This window comes from Bidens hawaiensis, unplaced genomic scaffold (assembly GCF_021521415.1).
Source record: "Bidens hawaiensis isolate Kalapana, Puna unplaced genomic scaffold, B.hawaiensis_p1.1 tig00027288_1, whole genome shotgun sequence".
NCBI lineage: Eukaryota > Viridiplantae > Streptophyta > Magnoliopsida > Asterales > Asteraceae > Bidens > Bidens hawaiensis.
This window is the reverse complement of record NW_027505092.1, coordinates 60,088-68,687: the sequence shown is the minus strand read 5'-3', so window position 1 is coordinate 68,687 and position 8,600 is coordinate 60,088. Positions and strand designations below refer to the sequence as shown.

Sequence of the window (8,600 nt, the reverse complement as noted above, 5' to 3'; positions counted from 1 at the left end):
AATTAATAACAACATAATATATATTTTTAAAATACAGAACTAATTCATAAAAAAACACTATTGATAACTCATAGTGCTGCATCAAACATTACTATCCACTATTTAAATAACCAAGTAATATCTAAATAGCAGGACAATATACACATCAAAATAATTCAACATTTATTTGAAAAGTAATTGCTTAAACCAACCAACCAGTTTGACCGAATTTACGTTGACCAGCACACAACAATAGTCAACATGCCAGCAAGACTCAAGTTACATTAACCAACCAACCATTTAACCTGATGTAATCCAAGATCATACAAAATAAACCACATACACCCATCTTCAAAACAAGCTTCCACCCATGCTTAACCATCTGCAAAACATTAAAACAAAATTCATATTATTTTCAAACATGCATCCATGATGATTATTAATTACTATGATTACACTTTACAAACCATTCGGGGCGCAGTCGGTTGAATACTCGGGAGCAGTAGACATTGATAACTGAGTCGTGGAAAACGAGTTCTTATCAAGACTGGACTTTCACGGGCTTCTGGCCACTCGTCAAAGAACGGGCGTATCAAGTGTGGCTCGTGTTTTGGTTCAACCGGTGACTCGATTTTGCTCCCAAATAAACAATGCTGTTGGCTTTGTTTTGACCCTGATGTAGCATCAATCACAGGCTCAAATGCATGAACGGTGGTTAGTTGTGGGGATTTGATTTGTAAATACGAGTCGTTTCTTGAATCTGTTAACAGACTCGTGGGACCTTGAGCTGGCACGAGCCGCCATGTGTTGTCAGCATTCGATTCCATGGTTAAACCCCTTGAACTTGAAGGTCCAGATGAGTAATTTCTATCATCCACATCGGCAGTTAACCCGTGATCGTACCTGCATGTGAAAACAAAAATAATATTTAAACTAGGCCTGTAAATAAACCGAAGTTCAATGAACAGTTCAACTGAAAATTCATGTATATAATAAACAAACAAACATAAACATCTAAATTCATTTATATTCATCAATATTCGTTCATTTATATTCATTTATGTTGTATGTTCACATTCATTGAAATTTTTTTTGACCCCAATTACAACATGGTCTAGATTAAATAAATTTATAGGCACAACACATTGTTCTTCACATTACTTTTAACCTGTTTTAGTTCAGTTATGTTAGTACATCTATGTTCAGTTATGTTCGTTCGTTTACACTTGTGAACCATTCGTTTATATTGTTAATGAACAACATAAACACACACTTTCACTTTTTTAACAAACGAACATGAGAAAGAAAACCTTGTTCATATAATGGTTCGTGTTTGATCATTTGTTAGGTTAAAGTTAAACACAAAAACAAGCATGCTCCAGTTGCGTCCGTTCAGTTCATTTACAAGCCAATTTTAAACGATGTTTATTCCAAAAATAAAAATTTTCTTGTAACGAGAAAAGAAAACAACACGTTACCTAAAATTACTGCTGTTAATGCCATAGGCGCTAGCCTGCACTTGCAACTTTGATGCATTACTCCCAAAATCAAAAGAATTTGAGGTGGGGTACAACTGAGAGTTCTGGAAGCTTCCGCTTCCAACATTGCCAAGATTCTGGAAGCTTTTATTACCACTACCGGTGCTGCTTATAGTGGTGACACGTGAGACTGCAGTTGACATTGACTGAGAAGTAGCAGATTGGGATTCCACAGGCTTTCTTGAACGGTTTCTACCACGGTGCATGTGGCGTTCACAGTATTTAGAGTCGGGGTGTGCGTCTTTTGAACACCTCCATTTTTTCCCATCTGTTCTTCTACACTTTCCGGGCTCCGGGTCAAACTTCTTCCCATAATATGAACAATAGCCCAGTGCTTTAAAAAAATGTCAAAAAAGATAAGATTAGTCAAAAGTAAGTGTTAAAAGAGAACCAATAAATAAATAACCATTTGAATCACATGTATTCATTGTTGAACAGGGTTGTAAAACTCGCTAGTCAGGCGGTGGGGAACTGACCAACGATTAATAAGGATTAATTGGGTTGAATTTTATATGAGATTTTCAATGTTTTTTATATACATGTACACACAACCACACACGCATATATATACACGAAATTTTTCAAAATTATATAATTCTTCAAATACTTCAACAGTTCAAAGATGCTGACCAAATATTACCAAAATTTGACCAATGTTGACCCATAAACACCGATTTTGACTGAGCTTGACCAATCACCGATTTTATAGGCCGATTATATAAAATCGCATCAGTAGCCCACCGGTTTCCAATTAAAAGCCAATCAATCGATGCCTAATTCCGATTTTTACAACATCATTGAATACACTATATGCGAAATAATAATAAACTATAGTGTATTCACTAGTAAATACATGCATTTGCAAATGGATAAAATAGTCACTGATGATTCCTAAATATTTACTGGCTTTCATTTAATATTCATCACTCTGATATTGATATATATGTGTGTGTGTGGTGTGACTGGTGTCCCATATTTACAACCATTAAATAAACAAAAACCAGATGCATTTATCAACAAATTACTCAAAACATTATCTTCAGATGAAAGTAAAGTAACAATAAATTCTTAGCCAAATAAAGATGATTTTGCTTGAAAATGACTCTTCTTCCTACAACATGAAAAACAATTAAATTGAAATAAAACCAATTCCTTCTAAACTGAAATATTGAATACAGATCTTACCGGTCGGATTACTAAAAAACCTAGCAGACAACGCTTCCAAGCTCCGTCTAATCGGAACAACTAGATCGTACGGAACCGGAACTCCGGCAACTAGATATTTATATATCAACGCTTGATGCTCCAGCTCCTGCCACTGCACCGGCGTGAACGGTGGCCGGTAACCGGATATTCCACCGCCACCGGCCGCAACCGCCACTGACGTACTGCCACTCATCTTGTTGTATAGTCGGTTATCCAGAATAATAATATTAATGAGACTGCAGCAGATGAGACAATAACAGAGTTACAGCTATAGATATAGATAGATATATATACGTGTATGGATGGGGTTTACCTTTGAAGAGGCGGATCTAGGGTTTGGGTATGCGTGGTAACAAAGGAAATTGGGGGTGCGGATGAAATGATAGGAAGGTTACTTAATATTATTATTATTGGTTTTTTTTAATGAGTTTACTTTTTGAAGATAAGTGTTTGTGTTTGGGATAAAAACAAGATTGGTTGGGATGTTGTCATCAGTTGTGAATGTGAATCATAGGATGACATCAGATCTGGTTTATTGTGGGAGCTCTTTTGTGTGAATCTTGTGGATTGGGATGAGATATTTTGATTTTTGAGGTATTAAAATATAGGTTGATAAAAGATCTCAAATCAAATGTATTTTGAGGTATTATCAAGGAGAGAAGTGCAATTTTGTTCATGTAGTTTGCTAAAATATGTTATTTCACTTTAAAATAGACAGAAATACAAGTTTTGTTTTTTAAACATACCTGATTTACAGATCATGTCCTTTAAAAAGTTTCATTACAGGCGGTGTCCTTTACATGCCATTTTTATTTGATTTTCGTCCTTTAAGCTAACTGCATCCAATTCCCTCCGTTAAGTTGATGCACGTGAGTAACATGTGAGGGTTTTATGGTCTTTTAACAGTTCTCTTCTCCCTCCTCTCTCTCTTAAACCACGATAAACACCAGAACCCTTTCACCCTCTTTCACCTTTCATATCATACATCCAAAATTAGGGCTCAATTCATACATCCAAAATTAGGGCTCGATGCAAAGATCAAAAATTAGGGCTCAATCAAGGATGATGTATTGTGCTTGTGGTAAGCAAGCTGTTGTACGAACATCATGGACCGACAGAAATCCTGGCCGGAGATTCTTTTCTTGTCCGGACATGGTAACACCTTAAATTTTTTCAGTTTTCTTTGATTAATGTAATTTTCATCTTCCTTGTTAGGCACGGATTTTCAGTATCCTCAGAAAAGATTATATTCAGAACAAATCCAGGATGCGGTATCCTCTAAGATAACTGGTATCCTAATTACATTATATAAGTAACACGAAATTTGCTACTTTCCATGTATACCAGGTCAAAGACCGTTGCTTAATCACCCGAAAACTCGCACTTTCAGTTGATAGATCGTGGCATAAAAGGAAACGTGTTGATTGAGAGATTAACGGCTAATTAGATTTAGTCTAATAGTTTCCTAAATTATAGGCATTAGTTGTTAGACTTTGTTTATTATAAATAGAGCTCTAAACAAATGATCAAACACACACTCTAGGACTCGAGGACTTACTAGTACTCGCATTCTTTGTAATCACGATCAAGTTTGAGCTCCACACTTGTAATCACCTTTATTATTAATAAACCGGTGGTGATAGTTTTCACCACCCGGGGTTTTTTTGCTTGTTATCCCAAGGATAACGAGTTTTTTCCTCGCACAAATCTCTGTGTTCATACTATTTTTACAAGCACCTAGTCCTGATTTACTAAATTGGGTACAAAATCATTGTTGTTAATTTTTGACCAAAATAATTTTGGCGCCCACTTGGGGCAAACGGTGATTCAATCCATCAAAAACTGTTTGCTTCACACTCAATCATTTTTCATCCCTTCATTATGGCCTCACAACCAAAAACCAGCTCTGTCTTTGCTCCGATGGTCACCGCTGCTTCAAATGTCAACCCAGGACTTCCACCAGTGCCAAAGAAGAACGCTCAACCCAGAGGAGAACTTCCACCATTCGCAGGGTCCTCTACACGGGTAGACCCGGTTATTTCTAACAATGATATTTTTGCTTTGATGAAACAGGTCAAAACGCACATGGAGCAGCAGGAAAAGACCAACTCAAGGCTATTTAAGGAAATCGAAGGAATCAAAAAGAAGCCAGGACAGGAGGCTACTCCAATCATGCCCAGGGTTCTTGATTTTTGTTCTCCAGGATCAACCATCCTTCAGAATCCCGGATCCTTGGGGACACAATCAACAAGGAATCTGTCTCAGAAGCAATCAGGAAACGGAGGACCTTATTTTCCGGTATCCTTGGAATTACCTAGACCAACGAGGCCAGATTTCATCAACATGCAGCCTCCTTCAACCATGCCAGCTGGCGTATTCTCATCAGGATTTCCCATAGCGTCCTCTGAAGTACATGTTGGAGATGACATCCCAATGCAGGCGTCACCCTATCCTGAGGATACCCTCAATGGAGTAACTAGCTGTTAAGGCTCAGGATACCAAAGACTTAACCATTACCTCAGTAACAGTTTATTTAATGCTAATTTATACACTAATCGTGGACATATGCAGGATAAGGGGATAACCCTCGAGATAACTAGGGAACTGCAGAAAATGAAAGATATGATTTCTAATATCCCCGGGATAATCCGTCCCATAGCTGAAGTTCCAGCGAGCAGTCACAAACTTTCCAGGTTCACCTGGCCCATATGCGACGTGGAGATCCCCAGGAAATTCCAGACACCCAACATCAAAAAAAGGATGGAGGTCAACCCTATCCCCGCTAAAATCAAAAAAAGCCTGTCTATGTAAAGTTTTTGGTTCAACACTAACAGGGCTGACCCTCAATGGTTATTAAGTATTCCTTCCAATACTGTCACTTCCTTTGCTCATTTAATAAACTTGTTTAATAATCAATTTTCTTGTAGTAGATCTTTTGAGAAAATGACAGGTGATTTATATAGAATTGTTCAGCATAGCAATGAACCCCTAAGGGATTACATAATCAGATTTAGCAGGGAAGCTTTGGAAATCCCCAACCTTGATATGGCAGCTGCTGTTGAAGCCTTCAAGATGGGACTTAGGAAGGATTCTCCTTTCTACGACGATCTCGTCATAACTCCATGCAGGAATCTTGACGAAGTCAGAAACAGGGCATTGAGATACATTCGGCTGGAGGATGATAAGAAGGCTCACGGAGGTTTGGTTATCCCGAAGTACGAGTCTATCAACAGGGAATCAGACTCTCCCCAAAAGTTCTTTAGGCCAAAGCCTTATTCCAAGCAGGATAATCCCAAGATCAACGCTGTGGAAGAAGACGAAGATGACGAAGAATATCCTAAATTATCCAAATATTGCTTTAACCTAGATATTGGTGGTGTGATTTGTGCCATGCAGGATCTAGGTGACAAGGCTAGATGGCTTAAGAAAAATGAGAAGCCCGGATCCAACAAAGACAAGTTAAAATGGTGTGCATTCCATGAAGACTTTGGCCATCGGACAGACGATTGTATAGCACTCCGGAAGGAGATAGGATACCTACTTAGTAAGGGACACCTGAAGGAACTATTTGGAAGAAATAAGAACAAGAGTCAGGATCCTGTCAAGATACCTGAAAGGGCACCTTCTCCACCGCCCGCGGCTAAGGTGGTATCCTTCATCTCGGGAGGATTTGACATCTGCGGGACCTCGTATGCAGTAGCCAAGAAGCGTTCCAGAGAAACGAAGATGGACAACGGAGAAATACCTCTCCGCACTTCCACATTGACAACTCAAAGAATCATATCCTTCGATGAAGAGGACAGATGTGACCTTGTGGATCCCAACCACGACGGTTTGGTAATCACTTTATGTATAGCTAACTGTTTTGTGCGTGGGATACTCGTAGATGGAGGAAGCTCTGTAAACATTATCCAGATGGATGCCTTGAAGAAAATGGATATCCCGGAACCAGAAATTATCCCAAAATCCTTAGTCCTTTTCGGATTCAGTGGCAAGACCAAGAACACCTTGGGAGAAATCAAACTTCCAATATTTATATTGAGGGAACTAACTCCCTATAAAAGTTTTGCGTTATTGACTCTTTATCTTGTTGTAATGTGATTTTAGGCAGGCCCTGGATCCACAGCATGAAGGCAGTACCCTCAACCTACCATCAGTGTGTGAAACTCCCAAGTCCTTGGGGAGTCATAAAGATTGAGAGTGATCGACAAGATGCCAATGAATGTTATGCTTCGTCAATGAAGTGGACTACAAAGCCTACTCAAGCATAGCAATTACAGAAACAACCAGGGAAGGTCCTACAAGCAAGAGAGCAGGATGTAATGGAAGTATCTTTGGATCCTCAGGATACTGAAGTTAAAGTATTGTTAGGATCAAGTATTCCCGAGGATATTGAAATGGAGTTAATATCCTTCCTAAAGAAAAGAGCTTCTACCTTCGCCTGGAAACATGAAGATATGATAGGTATCTCTAAATCCATAATAACTCATAAACTTAGTATAGATAAATCTTTCAGGCCAGTACATAAAAAACGAAGGAAGTTTGCTCCTGAGAGAAACGCTATCATACAAGAAGAGGTGCAGAAGCTACTCAAAACCAAGATGATAAGAGAAGTCCAATATCCTAGATGGTTGGCCAATCTAGTTGTTGTCCAGAAGAAAAATGGAAAATGGAGAGTGTGTGTGGACTTCACAGACCTGAATAAGGCCTGTCCAAAAGACCCATTCCCACTCCCGCATATTGACTCAATGGTGGATGCAACTGCTGGCCACGAGCTGCTAACATTCATGGACGTATCCTCAGGATTTCAACATATTCAAATGGAGCATTCAGATCAAGAAGATACAGCTTTCATGACTCCCACAGGTATATACTGTTACACTGCAATGCCTTTTGGACTTAAAAATGCAGGTGCGACATACCAAAGGCTCGTCAACATGATGTTCAAAGACCAACTGGGGACACGATGGAAGTCTACATAGATGACATGGTTGTGAAGATAAAAAAGGCCGAGGATCATCTCAAAGACTTGGCAACAGCATTTGATATTCTAGATGAATACAACATGAAGCTGAATCCAGCCAAGTGTCACTTTGGGGTCAAGGCCGGAAAATTCCTGGGATACATGGTCACCAAAAGAGGAATAGAAGCAAGCCCAGAGCAGATCAAGGCTATCCTGGATATCAAATCACCAAGGAATGTCAAAGATGTCCAAAGGTTGACTAGAAGAATAGCTGCTCTCAACAGATTCATCTCAAGATCTTCAGAGAAGTGTAAAGACTTCTATGATATCCTGAGAAAGAATCAAAAGTTTGAACGGGGAGAGAAGCAAGAAAGGGCATTGGTATCCCTGAAGGAATACTTATCTTCAGCACCACTTCTAATGAAGCCAGTTGATGGTGAGCCTTTATCACTATACTTAGCCGTTTCTGGGAATGCAATCAGTGCCGTCCTGGTCAAGGATCATGAAGGTCAACAACATCTAATATATTATGTAAGTAAAAGTCTACTTGATGCTGAATCCAGATATTCCTATCTTGAAAAGTTAATTTTAGCACTTATAATGGTTTCCACTAACCTAAGACATTACTTTGAGACTCACGCTATACATGTAAAAACTAACTATCCTATTAAAGCTGTTTTAAGAAAACCAGAAATGTGAGGTAGGATGGCAAAATGGGTTGTGAAACTTAGTGCATACGATATCTTGTATGAGCCAAGAACAGCCATCAAATCTCAGGCACTTGCCGACTTTGTGGCTAATTTTAGCCAGGATATTCTTGAAGAAATTGAAAAGGAAGTTCAACAATTGAACGTCAAGGAAAGTTGGACTTCGCATACCGATTGTGCCTCCAACATAAGAGGAACAGGTCTAGG

General features: G+C 38.9%; 1 pseudogene across 1 annotated transcript; it reads right to left on the bottom strand.

The window, feature by feature from the left end:
* Positions 1-438: 438 nt before the first annotated feature.
* LOC143610631 (growth-regulating factor 5-like) lies at positions 439-2,971 on the bottom strand (annotated as a pseudogene). Its single transcript, XR_013149628.1, has 3 exons — positions 2,703-2,971; positions 1,458-1,851; positions 439-882 (listed from the first exon to the last, which is right to left on the bottom strand). The product of XR_013149628.1 is annotated as a growth-regulating factor 5-like (transcript).
* Between the last annotated feature and the right edge of the window lie 5,629 nt (positions 2,972-8,600).